The 24,521-nt window shown below is 43.3% G+C and overlaps 1 long non-coding RNA gene across 2 annotated transcripts in view; it reads left to right on the top strand.

Annotated features, from left to right (window-relative positions):
• LOC125109156 (uncharacterized) overlaps nt 1–24,521 on the top strand; it is a 98,537-nt gene that overhangs the window by 56,830 nt on the left and 17,186 nt on the right. Inside the window, exons 2-3 of one of the 2 annotated variants that reach the window (XR_007130137.1) lie at nt 11,709–11,851; nt 19,871–20,107. This is a non-coding gene — a long non-coding RNA (uncharacterized LOC125109156). The remainder of the gene's footprint in view (nt 1–11,708; nt 11,852–19,870; nt 20,108–24,521) is intronic. The other variant, XR_007130138.1, reaches the window with a different exon arrangement.

Below are 24,521 nucleotides of genomic sequence, written 5' to 3' on the forward strand. Positions count from 1 at the left end.
GAGCACACTTCCGAGCAGAACTGAGGATGATTTGTCAAATTCATACACTGCTGGCAGGTGTCAGTAGCATAATAATTGCCCTTCAGGATGCTTCAAAATGAGGAAGAGGGTGTCATTTAAGTCAAAAGAATAAGAAAGGAGTAATGATTAGCCACATCCCATGGGGGAGCCAGAGGAGGAGGGAAGCCATGTGCTCATGCGGTTGTGGAAGCTGAGAGCCATGCTGGTTACTGCTTGATTCTGGCATCAAACAGTCCCGCGCTGAATTTCTAGCTCTGCCAGCAATAGTTGGCAAGCCTGTGTAGGCACACAACCTCTCTAGGCCTTTCTCCTCTCCTCTAGGAAGTGAAAGTATACAAGGGATGCATCTTGTGAGATTCGTGGTAGAATTTCTATGTAAAGTGCTTATCTCAGTGGGCTGTTATACGTACAGGGTACTCAGGAAACCGTTGGCTATTAGCATGGTCTTTCCGGTCTCCAGTAGATACTACCACTTCTGAGTCTCTGCTTCTTTTCCTTTGCAGATCTTTCCTTTCAAGCAAATGACCCACCCAGATCTGACACCCGACCACCTCAGCCAATCAATCCATTCCTTACCCCAGGTGTGGGTCAGGTGGGCCATTGAGAGCCCTATTTAGTGATGTTTATGTCTCTGCAATTATCCTTTGTAGCATGATGTTGAGGGGTCATCCCTGCCTCTTCCTAAAAACAGTTGGTCTGAGGTTAAAGATAATAGGGAGAAATCAGAGCTGAAAGATGGAGGTAGAGAATCTGGAAGGCATGTCTAGAACTTGGGATCCAGCCAGGCTGGTCACCAGCACCGCCCACTGAAACACTCCAATTACGGCAGCCACTAGACCCTCCTTTTGGGATAGGCTACTTCAAGTTGTTTTTCTCTCTCTTGCCACTAACTTGGCTGAATGCATGCCATCTTCCTACTCAGGGTGGAGAATGTGAGGAAGGACACCTGACAATGCCATGAGTGGTTGCCAATTATGCACCCAAATCAACTGTCAATCTTTTAAAACATTACAGAGTCTAGATCCCGTCATCCCCAGAGATTCTGATTCAATACAGCTGGAAGGGGTCTGGGCGTCCTTCTGTTGTTGGTAAAGAAAGAATGAGGAACTGGGTCCCTGACGGAAGATCTAGGGTCTCTCAGTCACAGTGAGAAGAAGGAAGCTTGGTGCTGTCAGGCTGACATCAGAATAAGGGACGTCCCCCAGAGTCCTGTAAAGTAGTCAGGGATCACCTTTGTTTCACTTAGTAAGAATTGGGCTCTTTTGATAATAATCATGATCGTCTGTTTGATGCAACCAGAGATATCTTATTATAGCATTTTAGGACTACAAAACCATTTCCATTCAACCCTAAGTTCACGTTCATTCTGAGTGTGATGCCCCCTGATGTGGCCACCACACACAAGTATCAGGAACTGCAGGCAGTTCTGGTTTGTGAGCTCCCCACACTCAGCTCTTGGAAGAGACTGGCCAACCCATACTGAACCAACAGGTATTGCCTTTCTCCATCCAGTGGAGACTTTTCCCAACCCCTCCTCTCCTCTTCAAAGGGCACTCCAACAACATCTTTGTTTAGCCCAAGTCCTTTCCATGTTTGAATGAAAAAGATGGGAAGTCCTCTTTGCTATGATTTGGTATAGGATGAGGAAGGGGAAAGTGCCCTGTTTCAGTACAGACCTGTTTTGACTAGAGGGTGCTCTGAATAGTGGTCTCAGCTATCCAGCTTCTAATGAGCTCAGCTAGACTCTGGGTTCCATGTTTATAACTCAGCACCGAATTCCAGTGTGTGGATTTTCCTCCCAACACACATCAAGGGATTCTCTCACACCAGTGGGGTGTCTACAGTTTCACTCAGTTCCAACACTACCTGGAGATAGCATCAGATCCCAAAGGTTAAAGGACTCAGTCCCTCAAGACTGACTCCCTACCCCACTCAAGATGCCAATTGAAAGGTAAGGTTGTTACCTGTGCTTCTGACAGACTAGCTATAGATTGGAGGTTACAAGATTCCCTCCTTGGGTTCAATTAATTTGCTCGACCAGCTCACAGAGCTCAAAAGAAACATTTTACTAATGGATTACCAGTTTGTTACAAAGGACATAATTTAGGAACAGACATATAGAAGAGATACATAGGTCAAGCTATGTGGGAAGGGGTATGGAGATTCTATGCTCTCTGAGTGCACCACTCTCCCCGAGTCTTCATGCTCACTAATCTGGAAGCTCTCCCAACTGGTCCTTTTGGGTTTTTACAGAGGTTTTATCACAGAGGCATGATTGGTTAAATCATTAGCCACTGATGATTAAACTCAGTCTCCAGCCCCTTTCTCCTCCTGCGAGGTCCAGGGCTGGGAATGAAAATTCCGACCCCTAATCTCAGGTTTAGTTCCACTAACAACCAGCCCCCATCCTTAGGTGTCTCCAAAAGTCACCTTATTAATGTAACAAAAGACATGTTGATGGCTCTTCTCACTTAGGAAATTCCAAGTGTCTTAGGAGCTTGATTCAGAGAAATGGGGACAAAGAGCAAGAACCTATATCTTATTATAAATCACAATATCACAGTCTGTACCACACCATCTCTCATCTTCATCTAATTCTATGGTCAATGCTCTCTTCTGAACATCTCAAACTCCTTCAAGTTCATGAACTCATAAGTCCAATTTATAGGGCACTGGCTGCAGGGGTAGGTTTCTCAAAATGGGGTCCAGGACTGTCCACACGCAGTCCCCTGGAGACACTCAGTTGGGTGGGGGGTGCCAGGAGGGGTGCAGATTCCACTTCCTAGTCGTCTCCCAGACCAAGAAATCAGACCCTGGAGGAGCTGAGATCAGGAATCCACACTTCTGGCAGTCCCCAGGCATTCTGAGGCACAAAGTTGAAGAATCTCCATGCTAGGTAGGCCCCTGGCTTCTCTCTCCTCCTCCCTTGTTAAATAGTGGAAATCAGACAATTGGGCCTGAGTGGGACACAGGGAGGAAAACAAGAACACCACCTTGCCTACCACCACCACCCCCCCAGCCCCCCGCACACTGCCTATTAAGAGGCTTTGAATGAAAGGCAAGAAGGAAAAATGGTTCTTCTACCAAGGCTGGCATTTTAGAAAACCCTGTTTCAAACACCCTGAATTTTGAGGCCTGAAAATAGTTATTATTTTTGCCCTCATTACCTTCTTTCTCTATTTAAAATGTAATCATTGTCAGAAGAAAACTGCAGCTATGCACATCTCTGCCAAAGCCTCACACAATAGACACTAAAAATAGGGCTCTGCCTCTGAGCTCCACAGAATTCTCCAAAATGAAATGTATGTGTATATATATATATATTATGTATATATATATACCTATTACTGGAGGTCTGGCCTGTTGTCTAGTGACATCCATTTGCCTTTTATTTCCCCAAAATAGCCTTCCCTTCTTTTCTGAATGACCTCCTTTTCCTGATTTGCACTGGTCAGGGTGGTGCTGGCCTGGCCTGACCCCTTCAGCCACTCTTCTTGGGTTTTCACTTTTGATTCATGGTCCAGTCACCACTGGAGATGGAGCTGATCAATCTGGAACTTTCTTGGCAAACTTCAGATTTGCCTGCCACTGTGATGACACCACTCTGGTCCTGCCCACCCCTCACATGAGCCACTAGGTAAAAGCACTTGGAGATCTGCACATGGACTGGCCAGGCAGGAGGCTGCCCAGGGTCAGAGCACAAGCCCCTGTGCTGAACCAGGAATTGTAAGGGAAAAGGCCACAGAATGACTTCACAAAGGAACATGCTGGAACAATGTGAACTGCGGGACAAAGCTCCTTATCTAAAGGGTGGGAATCTCACACAGGCAGACGTATTGCTGCCTTGGCTTTCTGGCAAATTATAACACCCAAAATAGCATGACTTCTTTTAAATTCCTCCTGGCATCTGCCCACAGCACCCACACCCAGGAAATGGTGGGCGGAGTCTGTTTTCACCCACTGCTGTGAGCTAGAACAATTTTACTCACTTCATAAAAGAATATATATGAGAAGTGAATGCAATGCAGGCAAGGGCAAGGTTCTCATGGAATGATTTCATTCTCTTTGGCTCTTCCTTCTGTGATGGGGGCCTTGCTGTGATGGCTGCCAGTACAGAGGTACAGGCCCATGGACTAGGGGTTTCTGGCCTCCACTGATGTGAAGCACCCTCATCAGCCTGTGGCTCAATTCCCTAACCTAGTGTCTGGGAGCCAGTGTGTCTGGGAACCCAGTGTCTGGAAGCCAGAGCTGGGGGTTGCGACTCCTCTGAGGCCTTCCTGGATCTGGACCTGGTTTTCTTCTCTCAGCACTGCCCTGAACAGCTCACAGTGGCTCTGGGAAATGGGCTTAGCAGGAGAAGGCTGACTCCACTATAGTGTTTTATTATGCCAAGGAGCTGTGGTCAGTCGTGTTCGCCTGGGTTAATGCCCATTACACACAGACCTTTCCGGCATCCCCTTCTCTGGGCGTGCTTTCTCATGGGCAGCTACCACCACCCAGGAGATGTATTCCAGGAAAGTTATGCACGAGAGGGATTTTCTAAACTTTACTTCCTGCTGAAAGCAAATAATTATCTCAGTAGTTGTAGAAGTTTTGTCTTCATGACTAATTCTCTTATCCTGTGGCTCACTTGTGCAAATTTTCACCAACTTTCTGGAAGCACAATCATGTATGTACTGACTCTTTCGGTTATCTAGTGCTGTGTTAGAAACCATTCAGATAACCATTTTATTATTTCTCATGATTCCTTGGGTTGACTGGACATCCAAGATGGCTCTTTCCTCATACAACTGGTGCTTGGATGGGTTTGTCTGAAAGGCTGGGCCTTCTCGTTCAAGGTCTTTCCATGTGGCTAGCTTGAGTTTCTTGACAGTGTTGCAGCTGGCTCCAAGATTGAGCCTACCAAGAGGACAAGCGCTACTTTACAAGCATGGATCAGACCTCTGCTTGCAACCCTCTTGCTAATGACCATTTGCCCAAAGCCATCATATGGCCAAGCCTAGAGACACTGTGACACTGGAAGGCAGTGTTCCCTGGGAACTACAAATATAACAGTCTACCATACCAATCATTCCACAAATGCAACTCGTTAGGGATAACGGACTCTGACACACATTAAACACCATAAGCAAAATGTGGTGTCTGCTTTTCTCAGACAAGAAAGTGGAGCAGACGAAGAACCATTCAGTATAAGTGGAAGAGTGGCCAGCTCTCCTTAACAGGCAAATTCTCATTAACACCAGAGGAAGTTGGAGCACTGTTTTAGTCTATTTCCTTTTGCCATTTTCATTTTACTAACTTCTAAAGATTTGATTTTGAATCATTTATATAAGAAGCCAGAATAGTAAAATGAACTCTCTGGTGTCCATGATTCAGCTTCAGTAATTATCCATTTATAGACAATCTTGGTTCATCCCACCTCTCCCCATTGCCCCTACTGCCCGGTAGTTTTGAGGCATAACCCGTTACATGGAAATATTTTAGTGAATCTAAAAATGCTCAGTTATAGGAGCTACATAATACTTATAATCCTATTTTTTAAAAAAAATTCTAGAAGGTGCAAACGAATCTATATTGACAGAAATTAAATCAGTGATTGGGGATAGTGTGGGAGAGGAAAGAGGGGGGAATTATGAGAGAACATCAGATATTTGGGATGTGATGGATATGCTCGTTAACTTGATTGTGGTGATAGTTTCACAAGTGGCTATATATGTCACAACTCACCAAATTACACAGTTTAAATATGTGTACAGTTGATTGTACATCAATTAAGTCTACTTTAACATAATTAATTAAGGTTGAAGATGGGTTTAAAAAGAGTGAGTGTTTTAGAAATTGAATTAGATGTTTAAATAATTTGTTTTATTCTTTCTATTTTTATTGACACAAGCATTTAAGGATATGTACTGCTTTGGCAATAACTCACAGGTTATGTTGTATCATTTTATCAATTGTCATTTCCTAAAAATCTCTGCAATTTGGTATGCATTTCTCCTTTGACCTAAGAGATATTTAGGAGAGAGTTGTTTACCTCTTTAAAAATTTCAGATAAAAGAATCTTCTTCCATTTCTCTATTTAGTTGTCAGCGTCTAGGTTAACTATTTTATGATCAGAGGATTTTGCCTGTACTATTTCTCCTTTTGGGAGTTCGTTGAGATGTTTGTTACCATCTCTCATGTGGTCATTTTCATCTGTGTTCCCTTGACCTTTGAAAAGAAGGTAAATTCTGCATTTTCAGTATATAGATTTTGACATATATTAATCAGATCAACTTTCTTAGTTTTGACTTCTTTTTGCTGTTTGACATTAATTCTGACATGAATTAATAGGATTGAAAATTTTCCTATGACAAGTGTGTTTCTATTTCTCCTTACATCTTCTGTAATTTCTGCCTTGTGAATGTTGCTGTCATGTGGTTTTATGCACAGATATTCATTCACTATTCTGTCTTCCTTGTGCAATCCATTCTCTAGCTTTATAACATCCTATTCTTTGTCTCATTTAATGGTTTTTATCCTGAATTTCCTCTTCTTTGAAGGTAAACTGACAGTACTTGCTTTCTTTTGGTTATGCTTGTCTGGTACATGATGACCATCATTTTCATTTTCAAACCTTATGATTTATTTACTGCCCAAGATATGCTGCTTTTATTTTTTAATTTTTTTTAGAAATATTGTTTTTTTAAAAGATTTTATTTATTTATTTGACACAGAGACTTAGAGATCACAAGTAGGCAGAGAAGCAGGCAGAGAGAGAGGGGGAATCAGGCTCCCCACCAAGCAAAAAGCCCGATGCGGGGCTCCATCCCAGGACTCCAGGATCATGACCTGAGCCGAAGGCAGAGGCTTTAACCCACTGAGCCACCCAGGTGCCCCGAGAAATATTGTTTTTAAACAGCAAAAGAGGGGAGCCTGGGTGGCTCAGTGGGTTGAGCCTCTGCCTTCGGCTCGGGTCGTGATCTCGGGGTCCTGGGATCGAGCCCCACATCAGGCTCTCTGCTCGGCGGGGAGCCTGCTTCCTCCTCTCCCTCTGCCTGCCTCTCTGCCTACTTGTGATCTCTGTCAAATAAGTAAATAAAAAATCTTAAAAAAAAAGAAAGAAAAAGAAAAAAAAAATAAACAGCAAAAGATTTTGTTGTGCTTTGTGATACAAGGTGAAAATCCTTTATTTTAATAATTGAATTTATCCCATTTATGTTTTTTGATATGAGTTTGATCTTAGATCTGTCACATTACAGATGGTCTTTGATTTACAATGGTTAGGCTTAATGTTTTTTTTAATTAAAGATGTTGCAAAAGTGATATACATTCAGTAGAAATCATACTTCAGATTTTCTTGTCTGGGCTGGTGATTTGTGGTCCGATCCTCTCTCAAAGCTGGGCAGAGGCATGAGGCACAGATCTGCGTCAGTCGCATGATCATAAAGATCAACAACCAACATACTTACAATTGCTCTGTACCCCTACAACCATTCTGTTTTTCACTTTCAGTATAGTATTCTATCAATCATGTGGATATTCAACACTTTCTTATAAAATAGGCTTTGTGAAAGATGATTTTACCCAGTTGTATGTAAATGGAATTTTTCTAAGCATGTTAAGGTTGGCTGGGCTACACTGTCATTTTTGGGAGGTTAGGTGCATTGAATACATTTTCAACCTACATTACTTTCAATTTATGATGGGTTTATTGGGATGTAGGACTATAGTAAGTTGTAGAAGGTCTGTATTTTTTTTAATTTTTTATTTAAATTCCAGCTAGTTAACATACAGTGTAATATTAGTTTCAGGTACACAGTGTAGTGATTCAACACTTCCATAACAAGCTCATCATAACAAGTGCCCTCCTTAATCACCATCACCTATCTGGCCCTTCCCCCCACCCACCTCTCTTCTGGTAACTGTCTGTCCGTTCCCTGTGATCAAGAGTCTGTATCTTGGGGCGCCTGGGTGGCTCAGTGGTTTAAAGCCTCTGCCTTCGGCTCGGGTCGTGATCTCAGGGTCCTGGGATCGAGCCCCGCATCGGGCTCTCTGCTCGGCAGGGAGCCTGCTTCTTCCTCTCTCTCTGCCTGCCTCTCTGCCTACTTGTGGTCTCTGTCTGTCAAATAAATTAAAAAAAAAAAACAATTAAAAAAAAAGAGTCTGTATCTTGGTTTGCCTCTTTCTCTTTTTTCCCCCCTTCACTTATTTGTTTTGTTTCTTAAATTCTACATATGACTAAAATCATATGGTATTTGTCTTTCTCTGGCTGATTTATTTTGTTTAGCATAATACTGTCTAGTTCCATCCATGTTGTTGCAAATGGCAAGATTTCATTCTTTTTATGGCTGAGTAATATTCCACATATACGTGGAATGTATCTGTGTATATGTGCATATATATACATATATACACATGCATTTATATACATATACATATACATGCATAAATATACATACATATACACACACATACATACACACCACCTCTTCTTTATCAATTCATCAGCCAGTGGAGATATGGTACATACATATACATATATATACATACACTCCACCTCTTCTTTATGAATTCATTAGCTAGTGGACATATGGGCTGTTTCCATAATTTGGCTATTATGGATTTTTGTCTAGAAATGCTGCTGTAAACATCAGGGTGCATGTATCCCTTTGAATCAGCATTTTTATATTTTGGGGTAAATACCTAGTAGTGTGATTGCTGGATTGTAGGTAGTTCTATTTTTAACTTTTTGAGGAAACGCCATACTATTTTCCAGAGTGGCTGCCTCAATTTGCATTCTCACCAACAATGGCAAGAGTATTCCACTTTCTCCACATCCTGGCCAACAGCTGTTGATTTTAGCCATTCTGACAGGTGTGAGGTGATAGCCCATTGTAAGTTTGATTTGCATTTCCCTGATGATAGTGATGCTGAACAACTTTTCATGTGTCTGTTGGCCATTGGCATATCTTCATTTGCCTTTTCACATCTTTCGCCCATTTTTAATTGGATTATTCATTTTGGGTGTATTGAGTTTTATACATTCTTTATGTATTTTGGATACTAACCCTTTATCAGATATGTCATTTGCAAATATCTTCTGTAGATTGGTTTTTAGTTTCGTTGATTGTTTCTTTGCTCTGCAGAAGCTTTTTATTTTGATATAGGTCAAGTAGGGAATTTTTGTGGTTTTGTTTCCCTTGTCTCAGGAGACATATCAAGAAATAAGTTGCTATTGCCAATGTCCAAGAAATTACTACTGTGTTCTTTCTAGGACTTTTATGTTTTCAAATCTCACACTTAAGTCTTTAATTTTTCATTTATTTTTGTGTATAGTATAAGAAAGTGGTCTAGTTTCATTCTTATGCATGTTGCTGTCCAGTTTTCTCAATACCATTTGTTGAAGAGACATTTCTTTTCCCATTGGATATTCTTTCCTGCTTTTTTGAAGATTAATTGACCATATAATTGTGTGTTCATTTCTGGGTTTTCTATTGTTCCATTAATCTGTGTGTCTATTTTGTGTCAGTACTGAACTGTTTTGATCACTACGGCTTTGTAATATAACTTGAAGTCTGAAATTGTGATGCCTCCAGCTTTGTTTTTCTTTTTTAAGATTGCTTTGCCTATTCGGGGTCTTTTAAGGTTCCATACAAATTTTAGGATTGTTCTAGCTCTGTGAAAAATGCTGTTGGTATTTTGATAGGGATTGCATTAAATGTGTAGGTTGCCTTGAGTAGTATAGACATTCTAACAACATGTGTTAGAAGGTCTATATTTTGCTCTCTGAATACAGTATTTTAAAATCTTTCAGTATAAGGTCTGTTTGTTTTCTTCTTGGGTTGGGAGAACAGGGTGAGAAGTAGAGGTGAGAGGAAAGGAGGGAAGAGGAAGAGAAGAGACGATTTCAAGAGAAGGGAAGAGAAACAAGTTGTGATACGTAAGAGGAATTATAATATTGTTTTAATGATTATAATTGTCAGACAAAACCCTCAATCATCTGCTTTTTAAATTGTTTTGAACAATAATTAAATTCATATGTATTTTCTTCCCTTCTGTTTCTTCTCCACTTCCTACTTTACTAAGTAATATTATCTTGATTAGTTTTTATTTTGGGCTCTTAAAAATGTATCTTCTATTATTTGAGTCTTTAAATTCTTTTCCCTGTGTCCTTGATTCTATAGATAAAGCCATCACTGAGCTTCCAAATGACATCTTTACCCTTTCCTATTCCCAGTGTTTGCCAGTTGTATTATTTCTACATTGTCAGAGCATACGACACTTACATTCTATTTTGTTACTCCAATCCCCACTTCACATTTACTTTTAGATCCAACCTAAATATAATTAAGGCTTACAGTCACACTCTTGGCTAAAGTTTCTGCAGTTGAGTCTCAGTTGGATGAAGTTCATTTTCTGGTTGTTTCCTCAAGAAAGGTTCGTGGAAACAATACTTTCTGAGTTTCTGCATATTTAAATGGTTTGCAATAGGCTTTATAATTCTCGAACAGCTTGGATGATAGAAAATTCTTGGTTTGCACTTTCCTTAAATATCTTCTGAGTGTTTCTCCATTCTCTCTATTTCGTATAGAGATTTTATTTATTTATTTATTTATTTGAGAGAGAGAGAGAGCACAAACAAAGGGAGGAGCAGAGGGAGATAATCTCCAGGAGACTCACGCCGAGTGCAGAGCCTTGTGGGGCTCAATCTGAGGACCCTGAAATCATGACCTAAGCTGAAACCGAGAGTCAGATGCTTAACCAGCTGAGACCCTCAGGCACCCCTCTCCATTCTCTTCTAATGTTAAATACTATTGGGTGAAGTCTGAGTTCCATCTGTTTTTTTTTTTTTTTTCCCTCTTTGTAAGTAACTTGATTTTTTTATGCTTTACAAAGGTACTCTCTTAAGTCAATAATTAGACTAGGCTATGTCTCATACGGTGACTATCCTGGATCAGGTTTCCCTGGGAAGTGGTGTGGACATCCAATAAGTAGATTGAAGTCCTGTTTCATTTTAAGAACTGCTTTGAATTATATTTTAAAATATTTGTTACCTTGTATCATTTGGTTTCTTCAGGGACCCCAGTTTTGCATATGTTGGCTTTCTTTTGACTTTCTGCTATCACTGTCCTGTCACCTTTAATTGTCTTAAACTTCCATCTCTATGTCATGTAGTTGCATTTCATATTTCTACCTTTTGATTCCCGTACAGCATCCGCTGCCGGATGTCGCTCCTTTTGAGCCCCAACCAATTTTGTCTTCAGTCATGTGAAGATGGCTTTATTTTTTTCTATCTTTCCTGATTCTTCTACTCCTATCTCATCACCTCTCCCTGCTTTGTCTTCTTGTATTTGAGTTCTGACATTTGTGCTTTGTGGTTTCCCTCTAGAGATCACATTGTTTTGCTAAGGTTTTTTTGGTTGTGCTTTGTCTCTAATTCACGGAGGAATGTTTGATCATAATTTCATCTCTTCCAGGCAGTTTTCTGGTGCATGTTCTTCTGTTGACAGAATTTGCTGTTCTTTGCATCTTACAGCATGCTTGCATGGAAGGTATTTTATTTTCTTTTTTGTTACTTAAAGAGTATATGGGTGGGACTTTCTCAAAAAAAGCTTTCTGCAGGAGGCTCTAAATAAGGGTGGGGCAGGAGCAGCTTTCTGAAATTCTTGATCCCAAAGGACCTTTCTCTTTCTCTGTTTCCACAGAGACGGACTGCTTCCTGAAAATAGTGTGATTCTTTATAGAACTCTGCCTCCTCGACTTCTCTGAATCAAGCTGGGTTCACAGGGCTTCTGTGGCCAACCCTTGAACCTCTAGTTCCTTCACCAGACAGTGCAACAAGGGGCAGGTGAGCAGATCACCTTCAAGAAGTGCAATTTTTTTTTTTTTGCATTTTCTAAGCCTCGCTGCCACTGACCCCTAGACACACCTGTATTTCTTCCTGTGAGGGTTCTCCTCCTGACAACTCTTACATATGTTTTGGAGTCTAGCATATGAAACTCCTTGAAGCTATGATCCCCATGAGGAGAAGGAAGCACTACCACTATGCTCATTGCCAAGTCGGATAATTTGGAGGAATTAATACTAAGCTTCTGCGCTGTCCTCCGAAAGACTTTCAACAGGGTGCAGTTGGAGGCATGATGGAGGTACATTCTTCCTGAATCAATTTCCATCCCCCTCTCTGGCCCCTGTGTGACTGTTCCAGCAGGAAATATGGTAATAGATATTAGTCAAGCAAACTAGAGAGCACATGTCAACCAAAAACATGCTACGTCAACTAAGGGGAAAACACGCACACACACATGTGCAAAATGTACATGTACACATACACTTTGTAGACCAAATAAAGCATATCTGCAGGCTCCTGGTGCACCACCTCCACTCTAAATCAGCTCTAGGGTCCTTCTCTGGTGCCTTATAGTAAGGATCGCCATCACAACTGCTTATCTTGGTGGATTTTCCAGCCCTCCACCAATCCCTAAGGCTATTCCTGATGGTGACTTCATTTGTGTCACACGTGTTTATGGAGATGCCTTGTTTTTTTGCCTGTATCCTACAACCCCACTTTTTGCCCTGTTCCAATCTGATCTCTTTGCCTTTAATAGGTACCTCCTTACTATGTACAGCCTTAACCCAATGCAGATCTGTGCAGGCTGGAATTGTCCTAGACTTGTGCAATATGCCAGGGACTCCAGTTGATTTCAGAATTCAACTTTGATATCCACAACCCCCCAGTTTCCATGCTTGCACCCGAAGTGTGGCAGCAGCTGGGTGGGGCAGCCCTATGTGGAGAGGTGAGCAGAAGGAAGAAGACAGGAACACCATTGTGACTAGCAACTTGGGTGGGTCTAAAGGGAAGCTGAGGATAGGCCCCAGAGCAGAGACCTATGCCCCAGCATATCACCTGGGGCTCTCAGCGGAGAGTTCTGGGCTGCTGTGAAACTCCAACTGCTCTGGAACAAAGTTGAAATGTTGTTGGAGAGCAGCCTTGGCAGGGGTAGGGGCCAAGTGTTCTGGACACTTACCAGAAATAAACAGACTGCAATGAAATAGATCAAGAATCCTTTCCAATTAGGACAGTTGTGTGGGTTTAAAAAAAAAAAATTCTGAAGTAAGAAAGGGAACAAAATGCAAAAATCTGTTCTTTTCTTCCAAAAGACTTTAAGTAGCAAATAAGCAAGGTGTCAGGACTGGGAAAGCCTTCTGTCTAGGCTCTGAGTAAATGAACTTGCTTTTTGGTAAAGAGCTTGAGTTAAAATTAAACAGATACATATGCATAGCTTGCAATAGAATGATCCTGCATGTATCGCCTTAAAAAGAAATCTGAACATTTTTCTGAGTAGGGCAAGCAAAGAGAATCAGGCAACAGTCCCTCCTCCAGAAATCCATAAACAGCCCCTCTCCTTCTACAGCAGAGGAAATTCGTCAGAGCAGCCCACCAAATGTCCTCGTGTTCTGAAAATATATGGCACAGGTCTTTCTCTGGGCACTTCAGGACAAGGGCACAGGGGGTGTCCCTAGTGACAAAGGCAAAATCCATATTAAAGACTGCCAGCCCCACCTCCCCCCACCTCACAGCCACCTCACCCCCCCAGTGAGGTCTTCAAAGTCTGCGGAAATATCTTCAGTCCCTACACCAATTATCTACGTTGGCCCGTTTTTATGTACATTTGAATCCAGTTTCAAATTCCAATTTAGATTCTGTAATCTCAAGACCTAGAATAGTGCTTGGCTCGAGGTGGTGCTCAATATATATCTGGAGGCTGGATGAATGTCATTCCTTGCTATTGCTTCTAGTCTTTTAACTTCCTTCCATCTCCTAATTTCAACAGGAACTGACTCTGAAAAGCCTGCCCCAAAAGGTCAGATTTTTTTCCATGTAGTTTCCATACACTTTTCCCCCCATTTTTGCCACCTCAAAGAAGGCTGTCAGCAACCTTAAGGAGGCCTCATGGGAGTGACAGGATAACACTCCCAACTCTTCCCTCTATCAGAAAAACAACTGTATCAAGTTTACTCAAGGGACATTGGTAGATATTAGAAACAGCCCGACCAATGTGGATTTAGGAAGACGTCACTTTTACAATGGACTCAACATAGAGGGCAAATTGTTTAGAAAGTGCTGAGGAGGGAGATTGTCGGCTCCTGACCTGTGGCAAGACACGGAGAGTGGGCCACACCATGTGTTTTTTTACTTTTACATACTCACTTTCTCATGACCAGATGCTCATTCACTGCTTCTCCAAACAGACCACTTGAACGTCACTGTAGGGTCTGGATTGACTGAGCCCAGGGAAGGGAGGTGCTGTGCTGAGGAAGACGGGAGGGGCCCCAGGGCTGCTGGTATGGAACATAGCTACTTTGTCCCTTGGCATTGCCATGGAATTGGATTTTTCCATAGCAACACAGTCAGGCCCCAAAGAACCTTGCTACCCTTGGATCAGCTGATTGACACAAGGACTCTCAGTGCCATATGCATATCTTCTGCCCTTCAGCAGTCCCATCCCTGTCCCCACAACCCTCCCTCACCCAGCACAGTGGCTGCATCCTTGGGCATGTGGCATTTTTGTCAGTGGAAACACCTGCCAGGAATCATAGGCACGGGATAGCTGCCTTCCCAGCTCTCGCCCTCTCAAGAGAGCAGTTTAACTCATTTACACTTTCCTTCTGTGCTCCAGCAATTATTTTTCCTTCTCTGATACCCTCTTCATCACCTCCTTGCCACTTGTTCAGCAGTGGTTCATGGGATGGATTTCAACTGAAACCTTTGGTAAATAATGGGAAGCTCTGCAGCTACTAGGAGTTGCTTTCCCAGCTGGTTGCGGAAAACTAGAGACAAACTTTTTACTGCTTGAGCCACTGCAGTCCCTCGTGCAGAAAACTTGGGAAGCAGTGTTAACTCTTGTCCCAGAGTAGTAGTTAGGAGCTGAGTGAGATGCTGTTGGATAACACTAAACGTATGCTTGTCCTGCCACTCTGTTCCCCAGACAGAGCTCCCCAAACCCTTGTAAATGTCTAAGTGATAGGAACACTAGGAGTGTGTTTTGTTCTTCTGAGATGACTCTGGGTGGGTTCCTGGATGGGGGCTGGTTACCAGAAAGATCAAGCCATGATTAGAAGCTTGGACTTTTCGGCCTCACCCCCAAACTTTCAGAGAGGGGAGAAGGGCTGTAAATACAGCTAATATTGATCATGCCTACATGAGGAAGTCTCTATAAAATCCTAATATTAGGAGGTTCAGAAAGCCTCCAGGTGAATGGACATACCCACACCAGGAGGATGACACACCCATATCCATGGGGATAGAAGCACTATGCGTGGGACACTTCTAGACCTGACCCTATGTACCTCTTCATCTGGCTGTACAGCTATATACTTTATTACATCCTTTAAATAAACTGGCAGATACAAGTGAGTGTTTTCCTGAGCTCTGTGAGCAAATTAATCAAGTCTGAGGAAGGGCCATGGGAACCCCCAATTTGTAGCCAAATAGGGTGGAAGTTATGGGTAACCTGGGGACATATTACTTGCATTTGGCATCTGAAACACAGTGGGAGCAGTCTTGTGGGATTGAGCTCTTAATCTGCAGGACCTGGTGCTACCTCCACGTAAATAGTTAAGAATTGTGCCAGTCACATTGTAGGATCCCCTGCTGGTGTCCCAGAGAATTGCTTGATGTGCGGGAAAACCCCTGCACATCTGGCATCAGCGGTGTTGTGAGTGCTCTGCGTGAGTAGTAAAGGAGACTCACAGGAAAGAGAAACACAGAAGGAGGTGGAGGACTGGGTTTTCCCCTACCTAGGAGACTGAACTGAGTTTTGCCTTTAGAGACATATTTGTCATTTGCATCATGATGTATTCATTTCAGAGAGCTCTGCCAGTGATGTTCAAAGGACTTGATTAATTTTGACCAAGTTTGGTATTTGCTTTATGTTCCATTAAATCTCCTGTCTTGAAAGAAATGTTCTTAGTTAGGAAACTACAGAAGGGATTTTCAGTGGATTTCAGTGCATTTTAGTGATATTACTAAGGCAAGAGCTGTGGTTCACAGAAACCACATGCTGCATATAAAGCGGTTATTTCCATTACTAAGATTCCAGTGTTCTCACTGGAAGGCCACTCAAGCCTTACCATGATGGGGACACTGGGCACCATTTAGCCCTCAAAGATGAAGCATCTAAACTTTTATTAACCAGACCCCTTTTTGTGAAAGCACAAATCTCACACTGTTCCCGCCTCACTCTCAAGTCCTGAAAGGTCCCATCTGAAAATCACTGTATCTTTTGCATGTTTCCTTTGGCCAAAAAATTACTGTTGAACTTTACTTTGGGTAGTTGTACTGCAGAACAAAAACTATTATCTTTTTCTCACTTTATAATGCTAAATGTTTCTGTATTGTTAAATATGCTTTTTTTTTTCCCCTATTGCATGTGACTCCCTGATTGGGAGTGACATATGTTGGTAGGTCCCACCTTCTAGATAATCATTGTTCTAAGAAATAACTTCCTGAAAGCAAACTGCTTAATGTTTTTATCATTGGTTTTACAAAACCTTAAGCCTAAGTTACCTCCACTTTCTGCAGGGAGAATAGAGGGCGAGGAGACAGTAGGGCTCCACATGTGGAAGTAGCCAAGACAGCTCCATCCAGAATTGCCTGGAACAATCAAATTGGGAAAATCATCAGCAAATTAGTTGTATCAGAACAAGAGTAAGTTACCCATGGCCGGTGGTCACTGCAGCCTGTCCTACTGCTTCCTCCTGCCTGAGTTTCAATTTTGGAAAATATGCCCTTATTAATGTGTTCGTAACAACCTTTTCATTGTCATTGTTCCTCATGGACATTCGTAGGAATCAGCTGTTGCTGCATCACTAACTAATTCCAGACTCAGTGGCTTAAAACAATGTCTAACTATTACTCACAGTTGAACTAATCATGTCTTTTCTGATGCTTTGACATCTTGGGACCTTGCTGACCTTGGAGGGACTGCTCCTTCCCAGGTTAGCTATTTCCTAGAGAGAGAAAATGTCTCAGCTAGGATCACACCTTTCACATGCAAACTGACTAGTCCAGAGCCCACACCTTAACCTCCTCCTTCACCTCCCTGGCTTTCACACTTGGACCCCTTTCCACCACCCTAATCATGCCAGAACCAGGATTAGACAACTAGGGACAGCCTTTATGCCCCAGAGCCTGCTAAAATTACCACATTTTTTTAAAAGATTTTATTTATTTATTTGACAGACAGAGATCACAAGTAGGCAGAGAGGTAGGCAGAGAGAGGGAAAAGCAGGCTCCCCGCTGCACAGAGAGCCCGAAGCCGGGCTCGATCCCAGAACCCTGGAACCCTGGGATCATGACCTGAGCCGAAGGCAGAGGCTTTAACCCACTGAGCCACCCAGGCGCCCCCAAATTACCACATTTTAAACAGCCCTGCTTTAAGTCTGCTTCACCTGTGTCAGCCAAATGGAAACCACAATAAAGGCTCTTGCTCGCTTTTCTCTCCTCTCCTCTGCATCCTGACAGACACTGGTGCATAATAAGACCCATATTTAAAAATTTTTTTTTAGATTTTATTTATTTATTTGACAGGCAGAGATCGCAAGCAGGCAGAGAGGTAGGCAGAGAGAGAGGAGGAAGAAGGCTCCCCGCTGAGCAGAGAGCCTGATGTGGGGCTCGATCCCAGGACCCTGAGATCATGACCTGAGCCGAAGACAGAGGCTTTAACCCACTGAGCCACCCAGGCGCCCCAAGACCCATATTTTAAAGCTACAGTCTATAAGTCAGCTAGGCAGCTCTTCTGGACTTAGAGATTCTGTGGTCACCTATGGATCCAGCAGGCAGCTCTGTTGGTCTTCACTGTGCTGCTTCATTTGTTTGGGGGCAGTCTGCTTTATAACTATAAACTTGTCAGATGTCCACTACTGGGCAGCCGGGCTCTCCCTCCTGTGCGCTCTCATTCCCCTTCAGGTGGGCCTCGGAGGGTCACAGGGCAGTGGCAGGATCCAGTAGAGTAGAAAGGGGCAGGACCTCTTTCAGCCTCCAATGGAAGGAACACACATCACTTTCCCCGCCCTCTATTGGCTGAAGCAAGTCACAGAGCGGCCCAGGTTTGTAGGGGAAAGAAATAGATTACCTTTTGATGGAAAGTACAGCAATGTCACATTGCAAGTGATGTGGATACAAAGAACAGTGAAGAAATGGAGACATTTCCTAGCCTACCTCTACCACAACATTCTTCTGCTCAAAAGAGTAAATTATCTAAAACGTGTTTTTCCCCATGGACATAATAAAGATATGTATATTTTAAATTTAAAAAAAAAGGTGGCCTGTGTCGATAGTTCACTATACTAATAAGACTAGAATTCGATGGAATTCCAGTCTCTCAGCGGAATAACATAAACGTGAATAATAGGAACAAAATATGACACCTGGTCCCTTGTTAAAATGCAGATTCCTGGCCCCAGAAAATCTAATTCAGCAAAGCCCAGGATAGGGTCCAAGAGTCTGCATGTTAGCAGTCTCCTTGGGGGACTTGGTGCAGGTGATTCTAATAACCTCACTTTGAAAAATATTGGTGTCCCACATTCATAGCAGCATTATTTCCAACAGCCGAGACATGGAAACTATCTAAGTGTCCCTCGATAGATAGATAGAGAAGATGTGGTATATATGTACAATGGAATATTCTTCAGCCATAAAACAAACAAACAAACAAAATCCACAAGGAAATCCTACCATTTCTGATAATATGGTTGGACCTAGAGGGCATTGTGCTAAGTGACATATGTCAGAGAGACAAATACGGTATGATCTCACTTTTATGTGGAATGTTAAAAAACAAAACAAAACAAAACAATCACAAAAAAATCAAACACATAGAAAATGAGATCAGACTTGTGGTTCCTGGAGGTGAGGACCAGGGGGAGGGGGAATTGCACGAAGGTGGTCAAAGGTACAAACTTCTAGGTATAAGATAAATAAGTACTAGGGATTCAATGTAGGACATGATGTAGCAAACACTGATGTATGATATATAAGAAAGTTGTTAAGGGAGTAGATCCTCAGAGTTCTCATCATAATAGAAAAATGTTTTCCTTTCTTCTTCTTCTTTTACTTTTCATTGAATCTATATGAGAAGACAGATGTTAGCTAAACCTGTTGTGATAATCATTTCACAATATATGTCAATCAAACCATCCTGCTATAAGCCTTAAGTTTATACATGATATATGTCAATTATTTATCAATAAAACTGGAAAAGACATTTTATGCTGATATCAAAAAATCGTGTGTGTGTGTGTGTGTGTGTGTGTGTGTGTGTGTAGAGCAGTAACATTACCTCTGTTGTACAAAAAGGAAACTAAGGCTCTAAGCCTTAGATCTGTTTAGTGGCATGTGCAAGTTCACAAAGAAGTTTAATTTCAGAGCTGGGGTAGGTACTAAAGTCTCTTGACCCTTGACCTATAAGATGTGATCTGAGAAGCGCAAAGAGCCCCCATTCCCCTTAGAGCCACCCCCACCTTGGGCTTGCTGCAGTGCCCAAACCTCCTGTTAGTCACCCTTGGTCTCTGCTGCAGTATTAGCACGATCACTCTGCCCCTTCTAAAGCCTGTAAGGGAGCTAGAATTACTCAGGCATTGGTGAAGTTGGAGGGGAGGGGAATGGATACAAACGTATTAAAACCTACTGGCCTAAAAGTCTCACACTTTTACTTAAACTGATGTACTCTATTGGTTATTAACTCCTGGCTTAGTCCTGGGGGAGCTTTATTCATCCCTTGAGAAGCAAACAATGAAAAGGGAGGAAGAAGGAATAAAGAATGAGGAGGAAGGAGACCATTTCTGTGATCAATTTCTCTCTCCATAGGTGGCTTCCTAGTAGTCCAGTGGGTGATGATGACAATGACAACGACGATGATGGCGGTCATCACTGTGTCCATTTTACAGATGGAGAAACAAGGACTTACAGATGCTTACCCGCACCTCCTCATGCAGACCTGGAGACCTCATTTAACAAAGAGCAACACCCATATTGCACTGACATGGTGTGATTCTTCAGAACCCTGGGAGAGATATTGATGGTCTCCTCTGAAGGAAAAGTAAAGTAAGAAATCACCCCACTTTTAAGATAAATTAAGTCTTTAAGCTTGATGTGAAAAATGACACCTAGGATATACACCCAGCCGGGAATTTATGAGAGTACAGTCCCACCCCAATAGCCCTTAGATGCAGCAAAATGTTATTAGGACGCTAGGGATGCACCCTGTGCCAGTCTGTCCAGAATTTTAACCTCCAGTGTCCAGTCACACCACAGACAGATGAAGAGAGTAATCCTCATCAGTTGGCCATTGGTTCTGCCTCTGGGTTATCCCTCAGGACTCTGTCGTCACCTCAGATGGCATATCTGTCAGGCTCCCAAGAGAAACAGAACCAATAGGGTGTGTGTGTGTGTGTGTGTGTGTGTGTGTATGTGTGTGTGTATTATTATCTCTCTGTAGATGATGGATGGATGAATGCATGGATGGATGGATAGTAGGGGAGAGAGAGATTTCAGAAATTGGCTCGAACGATTGTGGGGGCTGGCCAAGTTCAAATTCTACAGGGCAGCCTGGCTAGCTGGAGACCAAGGGGAAGAGCTGGTGTTGCTGTTTAAATTTGAAAGCTGTCATCTGGCAGAATTCCCTCTTCTGGAGGACCTCCAGGACATCCAGGACTGGATGAGGTCCACACCCATTATGGAAGGTAATCTGCTTTACTCAGAGTCTACTGATGTGAATGATAATCTCATCTAAAAATGCCTTCACAGCAATATCTAGCTTCCTGTTTGTCCAAAAACTAGATACCATGGCCTAGCCAAGTTGACACATAAAATTAACAATCACAGCTGGGCAGGGAAGTACCCCGAAATGGGGGTGGTTATCTGTGTTTACAAACAGGCTTGTTGCTGAGCTAGACTTGATGGGAGGTAAACAGGACAGAGGTGCAGCCACAGTACTCCTGCTTCTGACCTCGGTCAGAGTCAGGGTCAGGAGTCAGTGTGGCCTCCTGGGGAGAGAGCTGATTCTTTCCAGCTGCTTTTGAGCAAACTGGCTTGTTGCTACAGGTATGAGAAGAGGTGGCTCTTTTGAGAGTTGTATTACTCCATGAAGCACATCCTGCCCCAGGCCCCACTTGTGTATACCACACACCCCCATCCTCTCAATAACATCACTAGCACACAGGTAGGAGCACACACACCATCTTCCAGGGAGACCCACAAAGGGCCTTAGAGTGACCAGAGTTCTGGATTGATCTGCACCCACACACTCTGAGGGTTTTGCACTCAGTCAACTTGATCTCCCTGAGCCATCATCCTAGCAGTATGACAGAAGAGCCATGGCAAGTCCAACAGGCAAGACAAGCACTTTGAAACCATGGGAGATACTAGACCACTGCATAAAAATAGGAAAGTGGTTCTCTCTGATGGGCTTCCATCACAAAGGCTCAAAGGCGGTTGGGGAACTGTAGAGGAAGCGGGGCTTTGGGAAGGGACTTGTTACTAGCAAGTCTGGGGAGAGGAAGAGGGGGGTAGGTGAAGAGGGAGGGAGAGCTGTAGAGGAGAAGGGGAGCTACTGACCCAGAGCAGCAGAAAACTCTGGTCCTGGTCTCTAGAACAGGAGAAAGAATGAGCTGGAGATATGTCATTCAGAGCCCTGGTTATCGGGGCAGTGTGAAGGTGGCCGCTTACTGGGACCAACACAGAGGCACTAGACGTCATTAGCTGGATATTCCTGGTGAAAGTCATGTATTTTTAGCCTTGATTATCTGAATAACTTGCTTGAGTAGCTCTAACCTGAGGTAAAATTGGATTGGAAAAGAGAGAAAAGTAAAAACCTGGAGTGGGAACTCTGGACAGCAGGGCTGGGCTGGGGCAACATCAGAAGTTGGCAGCTGGTCTCAGGTGTCATTCTCTGGCCTTCCCCCAACCCCCTGTGCTCAGAGGCCCTGTCTGCAGCTGACCTTCCCACTTGGTGTCCCTGAACCCTCCTCATTGAGGACCTATGGCAGACAGGCCAATGAAGCCTCACACAGTCCTACAAAATGATGAGGCTATCTCACAGTCATTGTGCTTTGCCTTGCGCTCTCAGGAGGATTTAATACCTCTCATCTCACTTAGGAATTAAGAGTCGCACCCTCCAGGCCTGGAGGTATGACAGGCAAGCTAGTGATTCCATCTGGCCTCTAACTCAGTGGCCCATGATAGCTCCCTTTTTGCAGTTTCTGACAAAATACTGAGCTGGTAAAACTCAGAGGACTTTAGTGCTGACCTTGTCTACCCCCTTCATTGCATAAGAGAGGAAACTGAGGCCCAAGGAGACTATAAAAACTATGTAAAGTTGCTCAACTTGTTGGTAGCAGGGTCAGGATTGGAACCCAGATGACTTCACTCCTAGTTTCACTAAGATTTGTCCTTGCTGAGAAGAGCTTATCCATTTACACTGTGGTGTTAGTGACTAATAATGGCTTAATCTTTCCGTCCTGGAGTATCTCAAGTTTTACTGAAAAAGGAAATTGTCAACCACTAGCCAAGTAGGGCATAAGAGGGTGAGTTTAAGGAGGTTAAAATTAGGATTAAAGGAAAACATTCTGGGTTCTCCTCAGTTCATACTACATAGGCTGTCAGCTCAGCTGTTTACTTAATAGGCTTGAATTGCATAATAATTCACCCACCATACCACCTTAGGGTCTGGCTGGAATGATACACTCTTGTAATCCTTGATGTGGAAGGGAACTTGGAGACCGTCTCATTATGGACTGGCAAGCACAGGGCACTCTGCCATGCATCTCCCTCCCACACCTCGCAAGACAGACTGATCTCTCCCAGATCCTTTACTCCTCTTTCCTCATCCCCATCACTGCTGAGAAGGGACCAGTTCTGAATCCTTTTCAACCAAGAGCTTGTACCAGTGGATTACAATCGATTAAGGCATTGATAATCAAAGTGTGATCTGTGGACCTGCAGCAGTGGCCTCATCCTGGAGCCACTTAGTGATGCATAACATCAGCTTCAGGCCAGAGCTACCAAATCAGAATCTGCCTTTTGATACGTTTCTCATGTTCTGGCTTAACTAACATGAGACAAGTGGGTTAGCAGAAAGCTCGCAGGAAGGGTGAGTTTCTGCCCATGAAAACTTCTTGTGAGTACAGATGCTAAGCTGGGAAGCTGTGGGTTAGGGACACTGGCCTTTCTACTGCTCAGCCCCAGAAACCTTGGTCAGGCCCAGGTAGCTTCCTGTGACCCTCTCTTCCTTGTTCCAGGTCTCCATTGCTTCTTTCAGCTTCTCCACCACACCCTAGACTCCCTGGCTTCTTCCTTCCTCTCCCCAAGCCTGGATATGTATAAGACAGTCTCCCCAGCACCTCACTTCTCTGCCACCCATTCCGTCAGGCATAAGAACACCTTTCGGGGGGTTCACCACAGGCAAACTGAGACTGGGGGTTACACAAAGCCCATGGAGTTCCCATAATGCCCCCAGAGGCCTATAATCTCCAAGCCCCCTTTGCACTCCTCACCTCCTACCCTTTCCAGACTAAGGAGGCCATCTTGCTGGAATAACCTTTTTATACTCAGATGATTTGCAGCACTCAGCTCACTAGCCCCCATCTGGAGCCCCAGTGAGCAGCCCCAGTCTTTGAAAATCTGCCTCTCAAGGGGAGCCGACAGAAATCAAGAAAGGAGAATGAGGAGGAGGAGGAGGAGGAAAAAGAAAAGGCAAGAGGAGAGGAAAGAAAAAGAAAGAGCCAGAAAAGAGATAAAGGCACCCTTAGGCTATTTGAGGGTCTTACTCTAGCCTGATGTAGTACCTGACATCTCCACATGTCCTACCCTCTTTGAGAAATCATCATTTGTTCTCCTCCACGGGCCTGGACTCAGCAGCCTCACCATCCCACCAGGATAGAGTCTCCCTAATGTTTTGGTAAAATAAGGCTGCTGGCTTCCTGGGATTCTCAGGCAAACCAGTCACAGACTGGCTTGATAGTAGGATATTTTACCTTATGCATGAGTTGGGTGCTTAAACCCGTATTTGAAAAGTGTTGTAATGCTTTCATTGTAAGGGAAAAATTGAGATATATAAGAATAGGCACTGCAAATACATGCTTGCAAAGTTATTCCCCAAGTAACCTGTTATATTCAAAGCATTTAGCAAATAAAGCCACCAATCAGAACAGATTCCTGCCCATAAACTTGCAGAACTGGGAAGGCTGCCCTGAAGGCTGGGTTCCTATCAGCCCTGCTGCTTCGGAACCCTTAGGTGTCATTTACATGCTAATTATCTTGACTGCCAGGTCTAAAAATCATCATTTCCAAGGCCCTGAATGTGAAATGACCAAGAATTCTGAGCTGACAGAAGGCATGTGCAGTTACCCCGTTGAGCCAAAGACCTGTCTCCAGGACAATATTCTCTCATTGGCAATCCAGGGAACTGGACTGTTCCAACGTGGCTGGCTGATTTCTTGAGATATTCATTCAGTTTTAT

Source organism: Lutra lutra, chromosome 9 (assembly GCF_902655055.1).
Source record: "Lutra lutra chromosome 9, mLutLut1.2, whole genome shotgun sequence".
NCBI lineage: Eukaryota > Metazoa > Chordata > Mammalia > Carnivora > Mustelidae > Lutra > Lutra lutra.